Here is a 23,966-nt window from a genome sequence, read left to right on the forward strand (position 1 = left end):
CACAGATTCACTGCCTCCACCACTAGACCCCACTCCTCTCCCAGAGCTGGGGAGAGAACCCAGGAGTCCTGGTTCCCAGCCCCCCCCGCTGTAACCACTAGTCCCCATTCTCTCTCACTCTCTCTCTCACACACACACACACACACACACACACACACACACACACAGAGCCAAGTGGGACCCGTTCTCTCTCCTTATCATGATGGATTCCCACGTCTTGTAGCAAAGGGGATTTCTGGGGGGTCAGAGTGTCGGGGTCATAACTGCGGGGGGCTTCTGGGACGTTTCCATAGGGAGCCCCTGGAAGGAGGGGAAGAGCTGCTGTCATGGGGATCCTGCCCCCTCTGCTCCATCTGCAGAAAGAAACAGGATGGCCCAGCTTACCCATTCCACCTCAGATCACACTCCACTTAACACATAGATTTGTTAAAAGTGAAATCAATTTTAGGTTTCTTTTACAAAGCATAGAGATTCAAATAGTAGTAAGTAGAAATATTTTGAACAAATTATTATGTACATAATAAAATCATAACACACATGCTAGAGCCTAGACTTAATTTACAAGGTACTCTCATGTCTAGCAGAGTATTGCCCACCCAAAATCCTTGCAGCAATTTACAGACAGGCTGGCTAACATGTATGCTATTAGTTTGCTACTAAGTGAAGGATCCGGTGCATCTCTTTGTACTCCAAGGTATACCAGACCAATCCTTTGTCTTTAGTCATAAAAAGGACACCCCCTGCCCTGCGCTATTTCTTCCTGTAGATTTCCTGTCTTGTAGATTTTGCAATCTTTAAATTGGCAGCTGGCTCAGCATACAAACAGGGATACAGTGTGAGTCACGCAATATGCAAAAGGCCAGACAGGCGGATAAGTATCAGTTACCTCCTGTTTGTAAGGTTCATCTCCAAGGTACGTCACCTCTTGGTGATCTGCTTTAACTCCAAGACCTTAAGAACATAATTTTCAGTATAGATGCATAATTCCTTAAATATTATCTGTACATACATTTTGCAATGATTGTCATGATCTGTGGGCTACTGGCTCTCGGTAAACCTCACATGCCACGCTTCAGTGAACTATTATGCAGATATCTGACCCAGGGGATCCCGGTAAAACTCTGTGCATCCCCTGTGCCCTCTGGCAGTTGTCACCAAGGGATTCCTGGATTACAACCATGTACTGGAGGATAATGACAATTGGAGCTACTGGAAATATATTAATAATTTGGTGACATTCCTCTATTAGTTCAGGATTTCAAAGTTCTGTGAAGTGCCATGACAATTTGTGGCAGTATATAAATAATGAATACATTCTCTGACTTGTTCCACCTTCCAGATGTGCCATATTTAAAAAAAAACAACCCACCCAAGGTATATCAAGGAACTTTGTTCTTCCATGTAACAAAAGAAAGTCATGGTAGCAGTATCTATAAAACCCAAGGAGAACTCTTCTCCCTCATGGAGAATGGCTTGCCATCAGCTCCCTCTTCTGTAAACCAAGGGAGCTCCAATTTAAGCACCCCTGCTCATCCTAACTCTGGCAGTCACATGGGGTAGGAGTCTTTCAAATAGGCAAGTTCTGAGCTAGTTAGTGCTTTATAGGTTACAAACAGGCATTGAACTCCAGCTGGAGGCCTGATTTACATTGCGTCAGAAATAACATATGGTAGATTTTTGGATACTGGTTTTGGCTCCAATCTTGCAAATGCTTAAAAAGGCATATAGCTTCCTTCATGTGAGTAGTCCCATTGACTTCAATGGAAGGACTCGCAAGTAAAGTTATGTATGGACTTAAGTGTTTGCCAGATCAGAGCCTTATTTGCTGCCAAAGAATAGCATAAAGGGTTTCTTTTTGGTAAGTAGCTATTAATTAGAGATGGTTGAAGACTGGAAGATATTTTGTGAAAATATTTGCTGATATTTTTTCCCTCTTTTCAACAATTTTATTTTAACAAGCTAGACCATTACATTTTGATAGCAGTGTTGTAGATTTGTTTCTAAACTATAGTGTATATTTTCCAATAGCTTCGAATGAGCTTCATTTGAGACCTTAATATGCTGTGGCAATGTCTTCCGCCCCCGATCATCCTTCAAATAAATCTACCAAACAGTATTTTGATTATGTATACTTTGTAAACAGGAAAACCTTTTCATTTTCTTCTTTTTTAATTTAAGGCCATTTATTTCTGGTAAAAAATTTTGCATGCTGTACGAGATCAGATGTTGGGCATTTGTAGGTCCAGCTCTGATTCTGAATACACATTTTTCCTTTGTATGCATCTTGCTTTCAGAAGGAGAGGTGTGTTAATTGTATGGTCTTTTGGCAAGAATATAAGCTAAAATGCTTTAGTAGTTGACAACAACTAGCTGGACTTTGGCTGACCCTCTGCAGCTTTCCAATATGGCCAAAGAATTCCTCTTTTCTGACTTGGAAGGGAAAACCAATCACTAATGCTAACTGTGGACTTTTCAAAGTATTCAGTAACAATAATTTGCTTCCATTCATGTGTAATGCACAGAAAGTCACTGGTATTAAAATAGAGGTCAGGGGAAGAGATCTCCTCCAACATTGTGTTCCCTTCTGTCTAAAACAACAGTTTTGCTTACACTTACTTTTGCTCCCGGTGGAACTCATATTGTCAGTCGGTAGCACATGACTCTGCAGAAGGCAATAGGCATCTTCATATGTCACAAATGAAGATCAGTTTTATTGCCAAAACCAGAGGATCACAGGTGCAAAAAGTCACTATACATTCCCAATCACTCTAATATTAAAGATTTGAAAGGGGGATCCAAAAAGCCAGACTCCAGTTTGGAACAGGATCCTGTGCTGCCTCACTGCCCTGGGATTCTGTCCATAATAAATAGTTTATTCAGGAAAAAAGAAGTAGAACAAGAAGACCTGCATGCCAAGTGTTGATGAAAAGATCAGTGCCTTGTACATTGGAGGAATTGTTTGAGAACAGTTTGTCCTTGTGTAAAGATTGTCCCATAATGCTACATAGGTCAAGGAGACCTTGAAGATATCTGCTGCTTTATGAGCTGATGGACAACATTTCCTGACATCAACAATTTTAAAGGAACAATTTGCTATGTCTATTTTTCCTCAAATATCATCAACGTAAATAATAATGAGTGGGGAATCATTCTTAGAACTGAAACTTTGAGCAACCTAAGTCCCTACACAGCTTGACGAATCCCTTACGGATATTGACTGTTTCACTGTTGCTCAGTGTGGATGTTTAGCAGCAATGTTTGAAGCAGAAAACATTCTTGCATTATTTGATGTTGCATATAAGTTAGATCTTGCCTTTCTTGGCAAATGCCTTCAAGGTTCCATTAGGTATCCTTGATGATGAGTGAGATGTTAATGCAACTTGTAAGAAAAATTGCCAGGACAAGAGAAAATTGGGAGAAATGGTGAAAACTTGTAAAAGCTAGTGAAATGAGGAGCACCTAAACATGAGGGCCTCTGTCAACCTTTTTAGGTTGCAAGATGCATTTTCCTTAAAAGAAGATCAATTATGTCAACTGTCCTTGGAAGATACTTCATATACAGTTTACTTTTAAAAGATTTCAATAGTGAAACAGAACCCAATAAATCAATGTGGTGGTCTTCCACAATCCAAAACCCTCTAGTTGGTTTTATATTCAGGCATTCTTTTTCTAAATGTAAACCGAATGCTTTAACAGTAAATAAATTAGAAACTGAGCTTAACCCAAACCCTTGAACCATACCCATGATCATCTAAGTTTGGAGTCTGAAATTCTCTTTCTAATAGGCCAAATTGAAATGTTATGCAGCCTTAATTCAGATGCCTTCTGTAAGGCTTATCATAAAGTCTTTAGATAACGTGATCATATACTATCTGTTGTACAGGACCCAGGCCTTATTCAGCACATAGGCTAAACAGGGAATAAAGCAGAAGATTGCAAGAAGAAAAGGGGGCTTATTGTTTAAGGAACTGAACTTGGACATAGGAGAACTGGCTTCTGTTCCATGTTCTTTTCCTGGCTCTGCTGAAGATTTCCCATGTAATACTGTGCAAGAGTATCATAATGCATCATCTATCTATCCATCCATCCATCCATCCTCTGAATTCAGGCTGCATAGACAGCTTTAATTCTGGCATTTACTAATTTTTGAGTGCTTTATTTTGTAATCTTAATGTTCTTTTAACTGTTTTTCGGTATATTATATATCACTTTTTGAAAAACGTTGGAACTTGCTGAGTACTTTCTCTCAGGCGAACCTTTTTCAGTGAGAAGTGAAGTTGTATTTCTGTGTACATTCTTTGAGTAGGCTCCTGCAAGCCTTGCTCAGGGAAAAAATCCCACTGATATTGAGCATCAATTTAATGGGAATTCTATAGGTCTTGAATCAAGCAAAATCAGAGCCCTGTTAATCTAAGGAACAGTAAAAAAAAAAAAAAAAAAAAAAAAGCAACCCTTTACTCATGTCTTTTGTAACCCAGCTATTATAAGTTATCTTGACTTGAAGTTGAAATTTAACAAAAAAAAAAAAAGTGAGTCCTCTGGCAATTAACACAATGCACTCTATGTTTGATGGGAATATGTCTGGGTAAGATTTGCAGGTTTAGGCTTTTATTATATGAGACTATGATATTAGACTCGGTCGTCCTTCACATTTAAGTACGGGTTATTTGGCTGGCCGGCCAAATGAAGGGAACAGTGCTTTATGGCTAGAGATGGAAACTGCTGCAAAAAGGGTCAGCGTGGTCCCTGACTCATCCCCTAGAGTTGCAGAGTATAAAAGGGGCAGGTCTGTGCCTGAAGCCTCCCTTTTACACGGACCAAGGCTGAAGCAGGACCAACCCTCCTTCCCCTTTAGGTGGTAAAATACCAGGTTTGGTCAATACCTGCTGTGGGCATTTTTTTTTAGCGGGGCTGGGAAGGAATTTTTCCCTTACCACCATATTGCCTTGGGTGCAGTTGGGGTTTTTTTTCACCTTCTCCACAATGGGTTTCAGGAAGGGCTTTGTTCATGCGTGGCATGATGGGTGGTAAGCCATATGTCTCAACTCATTATTTAAGTGTAGGGCGGATGTTCAGTGCAGGTACTCCATAGAAAAGGTATACAGTGACCAGATAAATGACTTGGAAAAGGACTTAAAAAGAGGTGTTCATTAAAGGAACAAATGGGGGGCGGTTGGGGACTTCTATGATTAGTAAGGCAGGGAGTCAACCCCACATTCTTATAGCCCACCTTAACCCTCCTACAAGGAGGGGTGGATGGTAAGGTCCCAGAAAGAGATTTGCTGGAGGGACCTGGATGGAAAAAGAGGGGGAGCTGGTTGAAGCCCCTCGGGTAATTACAGAAAAACATGGGGTTACGTGCATTGTACTCTATCTGCCAGGTAGTCCCAGACATCTACTAATAAAGTTGTGGCCTAATTAAACCCATGTCAAATGTCTCCTGTCCTTCTTTTGGTATAGTCAGAAAACCACTCCATTTACATTCAAATTCTATTTATTGCATAGCACTCACTTGGCTCCAATCTGTCCCCATTGGATCTTATGTGATCCCTATGGAAGTGCATATTTCTTAAGTGCATAATTTAGCTAAACGTGTACCAAATTGTGGCATATAGCCTGTGAGCTATCTTCCCCTCTTTACTGTCTGCAGATGAATACATACATAAAACTCGGAGAACTGGTGTTATGTTAACCTATGGTGGACATTTGATAAACAAAGATGGCAGTTGCTGAGCCTATTGCTATAAACCAAAGCCCACTGCAAAACTGTCTGACTTCAAATTCAAATTAGTGGATAGTCTGGTTAAGTGCATGATGCTTACATGTTCCTATGCCTGTCCATATAAGTGGAATTCATGTCTAATTTTTTGTTTCTTTCTTTGTTAGTTTTTGTGAAATGAGATGTTGGAAAACTGAAACTTTTATTGGATTTTCTGGGGGTAAGGTGAGGAAAAGTTGTGATCTTAGTACAATTACAATTTACTTGAAATCAAAGGTAGAAACCTGACGCAAATTTTAGAATTTTTCAAAATACCTACCCACCCATTGGCTATTTTTAAAATGTTATTTCAAGTACTACACATGGAGGAATTTACAGGTATTGATACATTTTCAAGATGTTGTCTCTGAATGGATTTGAGCAAATATATTCATGGTGCCGTTTTAATCATTCATTACAGTAAATAACATTGTTAGCCTGTCTGAAATCTTGACATGTGGGTTTAATTTCTGCATCTTTTGTTTGAGGATGACTGATTCTTGAATATTAACAATAATCAAAATATCCATTGAAACATTAGACTCCACAGCATGTGTAAGAGAAATTTGGTGCCTTGTATTTTAGGTCATGAAGTTTTTACCCTTAGGGTAAGTCTAGTAGCTGTAATTACACATTTTAAGCGCTAGTTGAACCCGTAACCTGTGTTTCCTCTGCAATAATTACAGGATGTGAAAATGGCTAAATGAAAAGCTTATTCATAGATATTAATGGAATTAATTTAAGCTACTGTTACCTTACGTTTAATGTGTATGATTTCTCTATACACTCAAACAGAGACAAAATTTAATACCATCATTTTTTCATTTATAATTATCACTTACTTACTGAAGTTTGCCTTTCAGAAAGAAATGACATTTATAGGTTGCTATGTTATGTAAACTGTTAAATAAGAATATATATATTAAAGTGATGCTGCCAGAAAGTTTAGCCCCCAAAGTTGATTCTATTTAAAGCAAAACAAAAAGGGTAGTAGCTAGGATTTTTTTTTTACTTATTTTCAGAAAATAATAGAACGGTTTCTATGGTTTTCCATGAAATCAGTTTATTTTTTTAGACATTGCCCTGCAGCATTTTCACCCAGACTTTAGGGTATTGTGTGAGACCATGAGAGCTGGAAGCTCAAAGTGGCTACAAAATAAACAAAATTGAAACTCACTAATCTATTTTCATTGTCCAAGTTGAGTGAAATGCAAAAATTAATAAAACAACATGAATGGTGAAATGTAAGGTAATTAAAGAAAAAAGTTTTAAAGGCTCCAAGTGTTTCTGGTTTCATTTTTGTTTTCTTAACATTGCCCTGGCAGAGTATAGTCAACGTATGCTTAATCCATTACGTTCTAATAGTGGCACTTTATTGTGAGCTGAATCTGACAGAAAAATTAACAGATTTGATCAGTGAAGAAGAAATATTGAATGATTGCCTGCATTCTCAGAAAAAGATAGAATCTTCACTTTAATGAAAGCTTAGAATTTGAAGAAAATCTTCAGAATTCAGCTAAAATTGTCATGAGAGCCTAACATGGAGGTAAGCAGATGGGTTCTTCTCAAAGGCAGTGGATTTTTTTTTTAGTATTGCAGATGTTAAAGTAGTTTTTGCTGTGTGACTTTCACTGAGGCATTTACAATCATTCTCATGCTACTTTTACCGAAAGCAGCATTTGCACATCAGCTCCCGAGAAGAGAGCGTGTGCAATGAAGTGACAAAGGGGCAGACCTTCATTGAACTTTGTTAAAATCTTAGCAAATACCGACTAAATATACTCACTAGTGATTTTTGAGTAGCATGTAGCTTTTTTTTAGTTTTTAATCTCCCCCGTCTAGAAAAGCACACAATGTTGTTAAAAATACATATAGTTTATAGCACACCTTCTGTCTAAAGATCTCAAAAAGCTTTTAAGATCATTAAGTAGCTGACAAAGCTTCACAATACCCCAGTAAGGCCAATATAGTAACATTGTGAAAATTGAGGCATGAGGAAGCTGAGTGACTTACCCAGTCTCACACATTGAGTCAGTGTGGGACTCCCAATTTCCAGTTGTTTCCTGTCATCTAGACATAAGACCAATAATGGTTTGGTGGTTAAGACAAAGGACTGGGAATTAAGAGATCAGAATTCTATTTGACAACCCTTGTAGGTCCAAATATTGTGTGTGCGCCCCGACTTAGGTTTTAAATCCACCAGCTGGCATTGGTGCCAGGGCAGCACAAAGGAAACAGAGCCAGTATTTGTGTCAATATCTTAAACTGTTTTCAGTTTCCATACTAAAGAAGAAAAAAGTCAAAACCATAAAGGGACGTTAGTCACCCAACTCTTATTGAAAGCGAGTGACAAATGGGTGCCTAACTCCCATTAGTGTGGATACACATCTAATGGTTTGGAAGCTCCTTCACTGGAGGTTTTCAAAAGGAGGTTGGGATAGCCATCTGTCTTGGATGGTTTAGACACAATCTGCATCCTGGCAGGGGGTTAGGCTACATGGCCCTTGCTCTCCCTTTTAATCCTATGATTTTTTAAAAAAAACAATGTTACATTTTTCTTTTTAAAATTAAAGTTGAAATTATGAAAACTTTTAACACCTAAACTTACTACAAGCTATTAAAATCATTTAAACAAATCTAATAGACTCATCAATGAAAATGCCTCAAATTTTAGTGAGTTTAAATGGTGTGATTTTTTTAATTACACACAGAATTGGGGAAAACATCTCTAACTTTTGAAGTCACCTTGAGCTTTATAAATATGTCACCATGTCATGGTGCTGCACTTAAGTATATTATTTAATTATGTAAGTATCGATATTGAATACACTATATCTATAAACATGTATCCTTTGAGTTAATAAAAAACTAGTACTGAATTTAGGCAAAGGCTATATTTGGTTCCATATCAGTGTGTTTTGATGGTTTCCACACAATGAGAGAGAACCTTTCTTTAGGAAAATAGCTAAAAAGTACAAATGCAAAATAAGATTATTTAAATCAAGATTTCCTGCTTGCTGATTAAAATCATGATTTAAAATGGTGATTTAAATCCATTTCCTCTGAAACCCACTCATCCCTTTGGCAATCTCCCCTTAAAAGTAGTTTTCTAATATTAATTTGTGTAAATCAACTCTTCAGATACAACATTCTATTTCAATTATAGTTACATTGTTTTGAAAAAAATAGTCTTCTCTTGATATACATGCTTGATTAGAATCCATCTGCATTAACAGGATGTATGGCTGTGCAACGTGAGGACACAAAGTTGCATCCCTTTGTTTTGTTTATAATTTGAGTTTAATATTATAAAACTTCATTTTAAGAAAGCCTGGTTTTGCCATTTGTGTACAATGCAGTTCTACTTATACAAAGCATAGATTAGGTAATTTGAGAAGTAGCGTTTGTATAAAGAGAGATCAGTAAAATTGGAACCTGAGCAAAACTAAACAGCATTTTTCATTCAGAGGGGTGTTACTTTGCTGAAGGGTGTGTATCTGTGTGGTTGAGCTATAGTGAGATGGATGTGAGCTTATGGGCACAGCTGCATGTATTGAGGTGTGACCCTTCAATTGGTAAATAATATACTAAATTATCTTTTCTTTCATCTTTGTGTCAAAATGCATTTTTCAGACTAATGCCTGAGGTCAGTTGAGTGCTTTTTCTAAAGAACTTTGAGAAACAAGTAGGTTGTATTTGAAAGGGAATAAAACTAGCAAATCATTAACATCAACAAATATAATAAAACATCTAGAAAAGGAACCACTCTATTATTGGACCATTCTGCATGTTTATTAGAGGGCATTAGAATGTCACATTTAAAAAAAAAAGCTGGGTAAAACTTCAAAGGTTTTAAATTAACTTAGATTTTATTTAAAAAATTAAAATCTGAACTGAGACAAAATGAAGAAGAAATCTAACAGAGAACCCCCTTTATTTGAAAGAATTAAATGTTCACCCTTTAGCATCCAACAGCCTTAGAGTATGAACATTGGTGCCTCTTCATAAGGTTTGTAAATGGCTACCAGACTTTCATGTCAAATTATAGAATAATTATATATTAGGCAACTGGTGCACCCTTCAGGATGTTGTACTTTTTATAAATATCCCTTTGCCTTCTAAGAAACACAGTTCTGTTCTGGGGAACTCATCTGGAAAGAGTATTTCTTTGGGGATATGGAGATCATGGGCAGAATTCCAACTATATGGAAAACCTTTGGAATGGAAACTGGCAAAAAAAACATCAGGAGGCAGGAAGTTTTGCATAGGTCATTTTTTGTAACCTTTGTCTGATGAGCAAGAGCTGCACACATGTATTGAGCTTTTGACCCCAGCTTGCTTAGCTGAAATATTATACACTGCTCATGCCCATGAAAAACTTTAGTGGGATAACACTTGATTCTAAACCTTCCCAATCTATAAACAATTTCAATATATTTTAATTGACTTGTAATTATCATTATTTTGTCTGGAGCCCTTAACATTCAGGAACCTTCAAACCCTGAAATAAACCTTGAATGGTAGGAGGAGAGGTATGTTTGTCTCTCTCGGTAGGGCTCAATCCACAAATTACCTTCTGTTACAATGGGGTCTGATGGAGGATAGCTGATTCCCCAATAAAGGGCAGCAGGAAGCTGAAGAGAGGGGTGAAGGTTAGGAAATTGTGGCAGGGACTGAGGAAAGGCAGGGAAAAGTAGATGAGTTGGCCCAGCTGGGAGGACTGGGAAAAGCCTGCTAAGACAAGAGGGAGGAAGAGCCTGAAGACTCTGCTCCATCCAGCCAGGTAAAACCTGGAAAGTGGTGATTGAATTGGGACCCAGCTCTGGAAAGGAGGGCGGGGGAATGACTCCCTACCTAAGGGAGAAAGAGACACACTGAAGTGGGGCTGGGGCTTGGAGGACCAATGTGTTGCAGTCTTGGCTCACTGTGTCAAGAATTAGTTCAAGGAGACTTAAGCTAAGAAGTTATTCCTATTGAGATACTTTTTATGCAGGGAAATACTTATGTAAAACTGGTGTCATTAGGTTAGAGAGGCTTAACTCTAAGGATTGGGTGAGGAGGAGAATTTATGGTGGCTCTTTGAGTCTTTGCCCATGTGCATTCCACTTTTGGGGCAATGTGCCTCATGCACATGAGATTGGAATTTTTGACCAGCAATTGGGATTGTACCTGCAAGAAACCATCTTGAAGAGCCTAGTTACTGTAAGGTAATTGTGTGTATGTGTGTGTGTTTCAAGTTTTATAGTCTGGTGAAACTAGATTTTGATCTTGTAGTCAGTTGTTTCTTCTAAAGTTAGGAAAGAAGAAAAAGTTATTTCAAAAATTAAGATACATTAACTAAAATGAATAAAATCACTTTCTCATGTAAATATTCACTTGCCATTCCAGAGCTCCTAGAGGAAATAGCCACATCCTCTTTGATTACATAGGCATTTTAATGCAAATTTTTTCCTTAGTATCTAAATTCAGCCCCTGAAGACCAGGTTGGTACCAACCCTCCCTGTTTTTTTGTCCTTGTAACAACTGCAGAGTGAAGACTTGTAGCACTCTGGATGTTGCAGTTCTCTTTGCTCTTACTAGCACTTTTTTCCTCTTATGTCCAACAGGATCTGAGTCTGTGGGCCATCAGATAGGTGTTCTTCTTTCCAGAATAAGAGCTTTCTGGTCTTAACTGCCCAGCAGAAGGTCTAATAGTCTGTTAAAGTGCATGAAGCAATACACAGAAAACAATATGCAGTGCTCCATCCTCTGCTAGTGAAGATGCCCTAGAAAATCAGGAGAGATTGAGATCTTTCTTGTATCATTGTGTCTCCTTGGTCTTGAAGGTACTGATTTCATTGCTGTCTTTTTCCTTTGGCTTTTTCTTTTTCGCATCCTTGAATTGGTCATTCATCCTAAAAGTCAGAAATGGGGGTCTGGGTAAATAGGTAGTTGATATTTTTTCCAGTCTACTGCCTCTTAGTATTCAGAATCTTATGTGGTTAGTTTAAGTGTATTTCACTAAAGTAATCAGATATGATACATAATATTACTCAGAGACAACACAGCTAGATTCTGTTCTGATTTATGCTTCATCAACAGGATTATTAACTAGTGTAAATTCCAAATGGAGAATTTAGGTATACAGATGATTAAACCTCAGATGCATATTCATCAGACTTTTCATTCATCCTAAATGGCCCAGAGCTACTGTTTATGAGATGCACTAAACCAAAAGAACACTGCTTGACCTGTATCCAAGGATTTGTATGCATTGCAATTGGGGTGGGGGGAAACCCTAGTCATCTTATTTGCAAAGATGATCTTGGAATTACCATGAAATAAAATAAACATGGATTCCTACAGTGCCATTTAAAGAGTCACTATTCAATATAGAATCACACATTACAACTTAAGTAGTTCTTAAAAATGAAATTACATTTGCCATTAAAAAAAAAAACACAACTACAGTTATTACATACTGTCTGAGATGCATTTGTTTTTCCCCAGTTCTAAATCTTTCTTCTCTTCTATTAGAGAGTATTGTATTTTATTATTCCACAAAGCAGTCTGAGCTCTTATTTTCAGTGGATTTCAGTTGAAAACAAAAGGTTCATATTTCATATTGGATATTAAAATGGGTACTTATCACTCTAATCCGGTGAGGGGGAAATGAAATTCAGTTGAGATCAGAAAAGGCTCAGTTTGTGAGTGCCTGAATGGAATAGAGTAATACATGCAGAAAAATAGTGTGAGTGAGAAAGAGAGAGAAGGGCTGGGGGAGGCTTCACCCACAGAAGTACTTCCCTCCTTCCCAAAAATCCGCTGTTAATTTTAGTACCTACATATTCCAGAATCACATAATCCTGAGACCCTCTGATCTGCCTTGGGAGTAAAAGGTGGGGGGGGCAGTTGTACTGGGATCCAGATCTCAGGGCTCCCCCCCCCCCCGATCTAACATCTATGTAAATAAAGTGAAATAGGAGGGGTGGGCCTCAACGAGCAAGATGTACAAGGGCCCCAGATTTCTCTCAGTGGGCCTGGTTCTGCCACTTTAAAACTTAAAAAGGTGCTCTGAAGCGTGTGTCCCAGGTTGCACCATAGCATGATGAAATCCCATTGTCCTTCCTGTGAGAATAGCTAATCTCACAGGAATGAATGCATTGATTCAGTTTCAGCTGAAATTCTTTAACTGAAGCAGCTTGTTGGTCCTTAATTAGAAGCACTTGCCTGCTTCAGTTCCTTGCGCAGAATATAATTTTTTCCTTTCTCTGGAACACACACATGCTGACAATTCACAATGTATTCAAATCATCATAGCTTTGTGTCCTAGAAAGAAACAGTATCCAAACCACTGTTTAAAAACTGAGTTACGCTTTTCTGAAAGGTAACGTGACCCCACAGAAATCCACATGCTAAGTATTTGTATACATATAGTTATTTTTTCTTACAAATCTTCTCAGTAAGGACAAAGTCTCTTTGCCTTGCAAAAGAGACATGAAATGAAATTTCATCTTCCTCATGTTGTAGCACTTTTCTGTAATTTGCCTCACTTCAAGAAGTTTCCTGACGGATTCTATTCATTTTCTCAATAGACTAAGTACTACTGATTCCAAATAACTTGTTTAATTATTTTAAAGCTATCTCTGTAATGGTTCCAACCTTTGCCTCTTTCTCAGCATTTCCCTTGAAAGCCTGATAACTTTCTGTTATTAGCTGAAGAGTCTTTGATCCTGTACTCTGCCTCGCAACACACGCTTTTTAAATGGATGGAATCCTTTTGGAAGACATGTTGCGAAAAATGGAGTAAGAAAATCATGAAAATACTATTCAACTGCACTGAAAAATATAGCAAATTAAATACACAATAAATATTAACCTGTGGCAGAAATTAGCTTCCTTATCTCTTGAAACAGAACATTTTAATGATTAAGTACATTTTTTCCCAACTTTTTGGTGTACCTGTGTCAGTTTACACTAGGTCCTAGGCTCTGTCAGCCAGTGTTAAATTTTAAGTTTCTGTCTCTATTCTTCAGGGGAGATTTAAGGGAATGATAAATTGCATATAAAACACTCAGGGATGTGAGTGTTTTATATGCAATTTACAATAAATAGTGATTGAATTTAGCTCAAGTTCTTATAGCCAGTGACCTCTTTAGCTTCTTCCATTGTGGCCATACAAACCCTTCTCTGTATGTTATGTACTGATATTGGCCTGAAATGTGGCTGCCAGAACCCAACAGTCTACTAAAATAAAATGATCAGTAAAGCACAATGTACATTGTGCTGCCCTTTCTGGGCACAGAAACATTGCTTCTTCTATGAGTTGTTTGGCTTTTGGAGGAGTAGAGGGAGTGAAGGAGTGTTCCTTTAGCATCCACCTGATCCATTTGTGAAATCCAGGGTGAAATGTATGCATCTTGACGTAAATACTTATGTGAGGTGCCTGACAACAAGAATCTTACCAAAACCAAAGATGCAGGATCCTGACAGATTTCCCTACATAGAGTGTGATAGGGATAGTAATGGGGGGACTACACAATAAAATAAAAAGTGTGTAAGTTCTTTAGAAGCTACCTATTTTGAAAGCCCCTATCTGGAATACCCAATGTCAGGGGAAAGAAAGATAACACAATAAAGCCACTGCTCTCGTCTATCTTGATTTTTGCAGTATATACATAATTGTTCACATAATTTTATGCTAATACAGTAGGGATAAATTCTGCTTGAGGAATTCATTTTGATCTTATTAACTTTGAAAGTGATGAAATAGTGTGTCTGAACCCTCACTTCATATAAAACTTTTTATTTCAACCCTCTTTAAAATCACCAGCCTGTATCAAGAACAATCTATAGTTTTTCATTTCCTTCCAACGCTCTGCTGCCAAGGTTTGTATTTTTTTTAGGTGGAAAACAAGTTTCAACTGTATTTGTTTGAAGATAAATAGCTAAACCGGGGTTGTTTAAAGAAACATACAACAGATTGAGTGTTCACAGTGGATTTATTTGCGTTCATTAGAGATGACTTGAGACCTAACTCATAGTCGGCTTAGTCCCACCACTTATGCGTTGTGATATCATTTCTTAAAGCTTGAAACACGCCCCGCCCATAACAGTGTGTCCATTGTGAATGTTCTCGTCTAATGCATACATGCATCATGCCAGCTGCCGAATTCTGCACTGCCGAGGGGAGCAAAGCAAGGTGCAGGAAGACCCCGGGAAAAGTGGAAGCGGGGGAGGGGCATTGTAATTTGTATTGCAAATTTCTTCCTTCTCATGAGCTGTGGAGACACGTTGTGCATGAGTAACACATGATTGGAGTCCCATGTGAGGAAGGTGAAGCTGGGGAGCTGTCGCTCTCTCGGCATTATGCCTCCTAAGTAACTCAGTTTAAATTCCTCCGGAGAAATCTATGGAAATTACACTGCTAATGTAAACAATTACTTCAGCTCCATGTCTCCTGCCTTCTTTTCTGGGGAGGGAGGGTGGGGTATGCAAGAACACCTGCATGCAGGGAGATCCATGGCTGTTTGGTGTGCTGTGCTGGTAGGAAGGAGTAGGGAAACAGTGTGGAGTGGCTGCCTAAAGACCTTCACTGCAAATATCTGCAGAATTGGTAGCAGGCTCTGTGTAACTTGAAGTTTGCACCGTCTGTCTCTTCTGAGTGGCTGCTGCCCACTCCTGGCTGAGGTCAGAATGCAGCAGTAACTGAGTTGGATCTCATGGGATTTTTGGGAGTACTGCTGTTCTTCTACCCCATTGTCTTGCAAGTTTTCCATGAACAGGTACGTTTGGCCCAGGGCATGCATATTATACTTCTTGGAGTTGAGATCTTTATTGAGCATTGGAGGTTACTGTTCAGCCCAAAGAGCAGTAGTTTCCCTTACAAACTGAAAACTCTAATCTACCATACATTGTTTTTATTATATTCTTACAAAATGTTGTTTTGTCCTAAAGGTGTTGCACCTTCATTTATCTTCTTCTTAACTTGTAACTCGTAGGGTCATAGCCCTAAATGATTGGATCCTCTCTGTTGAGATAATTGTGAGCGTGATCCTTTATATAATCATGGGGGACTCAGCCAAGTGTTCTCAAGAAGATAAGGAAATTCATTTCATGTCTTGGTTCACCAGAGCCTGGATTTGACATTGTTTAGATCATGTTGCAAGATACACACAAGCTCAGTAGTGGGGAGAGACTAAAGTGTCACTGGGAGAGAGTTTGTGAGAAGCTGCAAAGGAGATTTTAATGGAGCTTTTCCAGCATGAGAAGGCTTTGTTGGTGCTGCTGAAGGTTCCTTTTTAAGGTGTGTGTTACAAATTTGTTTTAAAACCAGCTAACACACTTAGGATGTAAAATGTTCACAGAGTGAATAAATCTAAATACAACTGTAAAAGCTGTGGCAGTTTAATAATAATACACCTAGATGTTTCAGCATGTTAGGCCTAAATTTTCATAAGGGGCTAGGGATGTTGGTGCCAAACTTGAAAGTCTTGCTAAAAGGCTTGATTTTTTTTCTTTTTTTCTTTTCAGAAAGTATTGAACACCAACTCTGAAAATCAGGCTCTTTAGTTAGGTTCAAACCCCAACATCAAGGCACTCAAAACTTCTAGTAAGTTTTGAAAATGTAGGTCATTAGTTATTCTTCTGATTGTTAAGAGAGGCTGGAAGCCATTTTACAGCCTCAAATACAGGCCTACCAGACTGCTACAATCACAAAATGAGGTCACTTTCTAGCAAGATACACTTGCCATCAGTGGGTGACTGTATTAATTAAAAAAAAAAACCTTTCAAACTCATTTCAGCAGTTTATTTTCTCCACTTAAGGAAAAGAAGGGTTTTTTCATTTAATTTGCAGATAGCTGTCATGAGCCAAATGGGTGGTGTTTTTCTTTAAATTACATAAACTAGGGTATGGAAACCAGTTATGGGGCACTGAGGATTAGCTGTATGGGCTATAAACCAGTTGCAACACTTCAGAATTTCTGTATAAAGATGATGATAGTGTCAGATATTTTATAACCATAGATGTTAGCTAGATTTTTATCCTTTGCTCTCCCAGCCCCCAACTCTGACAAAGTTAATTTCTTCTTCTGAACAATGTAATAGAACAGCTGCTTGGTGTCCAACTGATAAACTCAGACTTCAAAACACGCAGTTTTAAAACCAAGGACATGCTGTTTGAATCAAGTGATTATCAGAAAGCCACTTCTTTCCATGTCCTTTGTGGTAGTGCTGGCTGTTTCAATATTATGAAGGAGGTGATAAATATTTGGTTGATGTTTGGGGCGGAAATGAGGGAGAACCAATCCCCAGGCTTTGAATGTATGTTGATATGTGCAGCACTACTTCAGATAAGATAAGCAGTGGGCATTGTGAAAGCGTTTAGAGAGGCTAAATGAGTGATGTCAGCTTCTAAGGCAATACTGTAGTGGTTCGGGAAACAGTTTTATATGAATCAAAAGAAGTAAAAACCTTGGTTTTACTGACCCTCATGATCTCTCTTTCTGCCATATTCTACTTCCTTTTCTTCATACCCTCATGCTCTCATCAAGATGCTTCTCCTCAGAATACAAGCATGCTTTGGTTTCTCCATCCAGAATCCCTCCTCCCTTCATCCTACCCTCTCACTGAAATTACCACTCCATCTCCCTCCTCTCATTTATAAACTCATTGACTGGTCCATCCTTTTCCAACTTTGTCCTTGATACTCTTCAAACTGTTTTTCACTCTCTCTCCAGTCCTCTGGTAATGCTCTTGCTGAGGTCTCTAGTAGCCTTTTTACAGACTTCTAATCCATTCTCAGAACACTTTTCCATTCTCATCTTCCTTGATCTCTCTGCGGCTTTTGATACTGTTGACCTTCCCCCTAATTCTTAAAATATTTTCCTCTGACTTTCTTGAGTCCCTCTTTTCCTTGTTTTCTTCCTACTTTGGTGTCTGTTCTTCAGAATTCTGTTTAGTGAATCCTCTTCCCCTCTTTCACTTTCTTTGTGGCACCTGCAGGGCTCCATCCTTGGCTTCATCCTGCTATCTCTCTGCTGTATTTCTTTAGGTGATCTCATTGCTCACTCGCCTCCAGGTACCATCTTTATGTTGATGCCTCTCAAATCTGTCTTTCCTCTCCTGGTCTGACTCCCTCCATTCACACCTGCAACTCATCCTGCCTCTGACACCCCTTGCAGAAAAGTACATTTAGCAGGGCCAAAAGTTACCTCCTTATCTTGTCCTCTCTCTCTCTTCTCTCTGTTACTGTTGGCAACATTATCATCCACTCAGGTCTATAAACGTGGGTGTTCTCTTCAAGTTTGTCCTCACTTTAGCCCATGCATCCAGAGCCATATCCAGATCTTGCTTCTGCTTCCTCTGTAACATTTTCGAGATGTAGCCTTTTTCTTTTTCTTGTGCAGAAATTCCTTCTCCATTTTGACCTTCCTCACATCCATGTTACCAATTTCAGGTGCATTCTCAAAATGCTGCTACTAAAATATTTCTGGCCTGTGGCTCTGACTATGTCGTCCCCTTTTTAGTCTTGTCATTGACTCAACTTCACCAATGATGCTAGTCTAAATTGCTTATTTGTTCATTTTTCCCACTTCACATTTTCTTTCACGACTCCACACACAAGGGGCAACTAGTCCGCAAATGCATCTGTATATCCACTTCTCTATCCTTCTTCAGATCCTTTCTCAAAACCTACTTCTGGCAGGAGGCCTATGGTAAACTGCCAACTGATAATGGCTAGGCTGGTAGCCAGCAGGGACTATTGATATTAATATCTCCTGTTTTATTTACATTGCATTTCTTTTTAAATCTGATTTAGTGAGCCTCTGTAACTACATTGTTACCTTTGGCCACCTTCTGCAACTCCCTCCATTTTGTTACACTTCCATGTCACATCCAGTCTTAATGTAAACTGTATGCTCTTTGTTGCACTAACTGCCTTGTGTTTTGTACGTTCTTGGGGGGCACTAACTGCCTCATACAATGTACTATGTGTTTGGGGCCAGGGTCTGATTAGGGCCTCTTGGCTCTACTCTAATGCCAACAGTAGTTCTAGTAATACTCGGTGCTTAATTTGTGCCAGGGCTTGCCAGGGCACCTCTCCACTTGGCAGTTCATAGCTCAGCACCTCTGGGCTTGCTGTGTCGGTCATGAAAGTAAAAAAAGAAATTGTGTGAGCCCTGGCACTTCTTTCACTACAAATTAAGCACTGGTAATGTTCTGTCATAATTATCTTGTGAGGCTATAGTCCTGAACCAACGTCTGTGTTTTGTTGGTGATTAATTGGAGAGGAAGTAGTATGTATCACTCTAGACAGATTTTGGACCAAATTGTAGCTTAAGAAGTATACATATAATGACCAGACAGCTGTCTGGGATTGACGACCTGTGCTGCTATACATGTCTGATCCAGCTCCCAGTCAGGTCTGTGCGGTTCTGCCATCATGAGAGCCAGAGAAGGCTTTGGTTTGTAAACCTTGTGAATTATCAGTGCTAAAGAAATCAATTTAATGACCTATATGCTGATTTACTCTGGACTTGTGGGGGCTGAGGCATGAAGGAATACTCATCCATTCAAAGAATACCGGATGAGTTGCAATGCGTGCATTCTGCCAAGCTGTCTTGGAAGATGAGATAATAAGCATAAATTGCAAAATGTAAATATTTCCCTCCTGTAATTGATATAGTATTGCTAAATATTTTGCCATCCATGTGCTTCATTTTATCAAACGCTAGTCCTCAAGTGTCACATTTGAAATACTGTACTGACTATTTACAGTTAAACTTCAGAATTACTAACACCTTGGGAATAGAGCTTGTTCATAACTCTGAAATGTTTGTAACTCTGAACAAAATGTTATGGTTGTTCTTTCAAAAGTTTACAACTGAACATTGACTTAATACTTTGAAATTTTATTAGGCACAAGAAAATTCTGCTTTACCTTTACTGTTTTCATAGTTTATGTTTAATACAGTACTGTACTATATTTTGTTTTTTTTTGTTTTTTTCTCTCTCCTTCTGCCTGACTGGGTACTTCCAGTTTCAAATTAGGTGTGTGGTTGACTGGTCAGTTCGTAACTCTGGTGTTTGTAACTCTGAGGTTCTACTGTAACTAGCCATGCATAGTCCTTAGATTCTCCTGCAGGTGACATTATAGTTTTACATGGCTACAAGAAGACACTACAGGATGGGGGTGGGAGGGGGGTGTCAAACAATTTTCATATGGTGGGCCTAATGACTACCTTGTGATTTGTAGTGTTCCAGTGTGGACTCCCCCTTATTCCCCTGTGTGGACAGAAATGTTCCTTAGAGCACAATGATGTAGTCTTGTTTCAAACAGAGGCTACATTACTGCAGACTAGCCGGGGAGCTAGAGCCCAACACACCTGTAGTGGAGACTCCAGAGTTGTGTAGACAAGCCCAAAGATTCACGGGAATCCAGATGAAACTGTTCTGTAGGCCGCATCTGACCAGTGGGCCATACGCTTGACACGCTGGTACAGAGTCTTCTTTTAATGGTAGTAATATAATTACTACTTTCAGCACAGTGCCAATCACTTTTAAATTTTTCTTTGTTCGTAGGGTGGAGTTCACTTCTTTTGTTCCTGGGGGCTGAATAGGAGAAAGGGACATTTCAGGTTAACTTGATAAAGGTAAGACAACATCTATTGGTAAAGATAAAAATAATATTCATTATTATGAGTTTATGGTACGTTTGTCAATGGAGATATGTGATGTGAGGTTTTTTAACTTTGTGCTTTAACAGTAAGTTAAAGTGAAGTATGTGATAACACAATTTGTATAATGAATGGAATGTGTACTTCTACCATAGGTATCAGTAAAACCCCTGGAGATAAGAAAGGAGGTGTAGATCAACATGACAAAGTGGATATCAATTTGTAACATGATTAATAACTTCTGGCATTTTCCATACTCCATTGAATTTAAAATATTGGCTTGTTCAGCTGTGGTTCTCTTCATCAAACATTTGCACAGACTGTAAGAGCTCTTGAGTTAGAATTCCATATCCTATAAGATGTATCTTAAAAAAATGCACAGAAACATGTACCAGTCCTTTGTCTTTTGGTGCATTAATGAATGATAGCACATTACTTTTATACCCTGGTGTACCTGAGATCAAAAGCTGATTCTTTGTTTTGCAAACTAAGACACATATTTTACCACTCATTCAAAACATTGATATTGTACTTCCTTGGTCTGACTTAAATATAGCCCCAAATGCTCAAAATTAAATTGCTATCTCGTAAAATGTCAATTAAGTATAGTGAATTGAGGGGGAGGAGGGAAATCCTGCTATAGCAATAATGTGGTTTTTCAGTCTTTAGCATTGTAACCTACTGACGGTAAGGTCATACATTCAAGTGTTAGTTTAGTGCAGGGGAGAGAGTTGTTGTGTTTTCTTGATGAAAAGGTGCCAGTAGTAATTTGTAAATTAACTAATATTGCCCAAATCTAGTCTCACTCTGGCGGAATTCATGTTGAACTACATGGGAATTTTGCCTGAGTCAGGATTTAATTGAGCCCATAGCATGTACTTGCTAGAGTATATGATGTGATTGTTACTGCAGCGAAGTACCTATTTACACCGTAATACTAAAATTACACATCTAAAATTCTGATACCTAATATACTAACTCTACTTGGTCCCTATTGTACTAAATTATTTGTATGTGTCTAATGTGTGTCGTACCTGTGCAGGACTCAATTACACCTTTTAATGCACAGGCCTCCATTGGGGGCATTGTAGATCTGATCTGTTCCAGATGTACAGTGAAAGTAACACTTCAGAGAGTGCAGCTTACTTTCCTTTGTGCACCCAGTTTGCTCTGTTAGGGGTAAAGCAGTGCTCCTGCTTTCTTCTTTTCCCCTTTGGAGTGTCATGCGCCCCACGTGATGCACAGAGAGAGCAGTTCTTATGCCTTAGGGATAACATTTACACTAAGCATATCTTGGCACTTCTGTGTCTTTTTTTTAAAAGAGGTTAAATGGAGAAAAATTGAAACTATAAATACGCTCTACATAGTTAAACTTGGCTTTACGTCCACCATTTCTGTCAGCATATTAAGAACAACTTTAGAGGAAACAATTTAATGTATTATTTTTAGAAGGAACAAGACACTTATGGGGAGGTTAGATAATCCTTCAAATAGACCAAAAAAGAATAATAGTGCCATAATCAATAAATTGCATTCCAGTACTATGGAGATACTTTGATTTCCTTTGCTAATAAAAACCAAAAAATCCAGAGTTATATGTTTTGATTTTTTGTATTTGCTGTCTCTATGAGAAGATGCTGACTAAACAATCTTCAACTCTAGTGGTTGCATTTTGAATAGGGATTGTATACATTTATTATTCATAGTATTGTTCTTTTGTAATCTCTAGAGTATTGTGCAGTCAATAAAGACTCAGACTAGTCAGTTATTCTTTTGTTGATTATATTTGTCTCAAATGTAAAGTAACGTAATCATTGTTGGCAATTCTTACACTACAGAACCTTGAATCATTATTGTATCACATGGATATCCTTATATACCCTGAATCCTAAACTCGGATAAATTGGCATAACTCCACTGACTTTAATGCCCGCCAGCTGATTGAAAGAGGGGAGTTAACACAAGCATCTAAGTAGCACGTTTTACCCTTTCTGGTAAGAATAATTTTTACAATGGCAGTGGCAGCAGCTGCAGGATTGGGGAAATTTCCCATAAAAGGTCATTATTTAAAAAACAAAACAAAACAAAACCCACCATCCCTCCAAAAAAGTCTGCTCCTAAAAATTAAGTTAACTCATCCTTGATGCCATTAAATGATGGAGAAACACCCACAGACTTTCAATCAAAAGCAACATTCTGTTCTGTCTTAATTTAACTCCTACTTTTGATCATCGAGTGCTAACTTCCTCTTCCATGATAGTCTTTTAAATCAAAAACTCTTTGGGGCAGGGACAGTCTCTATATTCATGTTATTGTAGAACACATGATTGGGGCTTAATAATAATGTATTATTCTAATTGAGTGGAAAGATGTGGATTTCGGGGAATAAGGAGGTACAATGAGATTAGCAGAGTAGAGCAGAGGTCCCTTCTTCCTCTCCAGACATATCCTTTATTCTGATTATGACTCTCTGATCCTGTGAGCTAATCTGTGTTGGCTCTTGTGTGAGTATCTCTTAGACTGCTGTAACTTAACACCAGTGGCATCTGGTACTAAACAATCATATACCCATTGAAGATTAGTGCTGTGGAGAGGAGTTTTGACCCAAACACATCTCTTAAAATGATGTGGAGTATAGGAACTTGTTATGCATGCAGGAAATTTTTAGACAGTTTTGCTCTTGGTACCATTCAGATGGCTCACAAACAACCCAGATTTCAAAAGAGAAAATGATCCTGTGTTTTAAAATAACTCTGTTAACGAAAGGTCTTAGTTTTAAGAGACTGGATAAAATGCCCATCAGGATGGATTATAATAGAACATGAGAATCAATATTTTCTTGTGTTGAAACATCTCCAGTGGAGGACACACTGGAACAACTGGAGAGGGAAGAATGTATTTGTTTATTGTCAGTAAAAGGATCCCATATAACTATTAGATCTAACAGATTAACAACTATTCTTCCAAACTCTTGCAAAGCCCCCATGGGAGCAAGCCTCCCACCCTGGCTAGACAGACTCGCACTAGCAGGGCTCAAGTTAGCGGGCAAAAATAGCAGAGTGGATTTTGTGGCTCTGGCTCTCAAGTCTACCTGACCCTCCTCTCCCCCCAAGCTCAAGATCCTGAGCTCCAGCCCAAGCTGCGGTGTCCACAGTGCTATTTTTAGCACACTAGCTTGAGCCCTGCTATTGTGTGTCTGTCTACTGGGATGGGTGGCCAACTTTTGTTGGGATGAATTCCTGGAGGTTTTATCACATGGCATTATCTTTAATTAAAGGTTAATCTTTAATTCCTGGAGGGTTGGCAACTATATAGACATACCCCATGTCATTTTATAACAAGCTTCCTGTATATTTTATTACAGACCTGTTGTAATATAGTCATATAAATATTAATATAATTGAGATTCTTCTGAGACTCCTGGTGTGTATGGGGTGGAAAAAAGAGAAAAGAAATCTGTTACACATAACTTTAGCATGAATCATTCTGCAGATGAGTAGTGAAGAGCAGCACCAGTACTTGGCTACCTGTGAGACCCAAAAAGAAAA

The 23,966-nt window shown here is 38.5% G+C and overlaps 1 protein-coding gene across 5 annotated transcripts in view; it reads left to right on the plus strand.

Annotated features, from left to right (window-relative positions):
- BMPR1B (bone morphogenetic protein receptor type 1B) overlaps positions 1-23,966 on the plus strand; it is a 381,540-nt gene that overhangs the window by 48,559 nt on the left and 309,015 nt on the right. For all 5 annotated transcript variants that reach the window (XR_006280595.1, XM_043512644.1, XM_038400136.2 and 2 more), the window contains exon 2: positions 20,324-20,394. The gene's annotated coding sequence lies outside the window, so the exon portion shown is untranslated. The remainder of the gene's footprint in view (positions 1-20,323; positions 20,395-23,966) is intronic.

This window comes from Dermochelys coriacea, chromosome 4, assembly GCF_009764565.3.
Source record: "Dermochelys coriacea isolate rDerCor1 chromosome 4, rDerCor1.pri.v4, whole genome shotgun sequence".
NCBI lineage: Eukaryota > Metazoa > Chordata > Testudines > Dermochelyidae > Dermochelys > Dermochelys coriacea.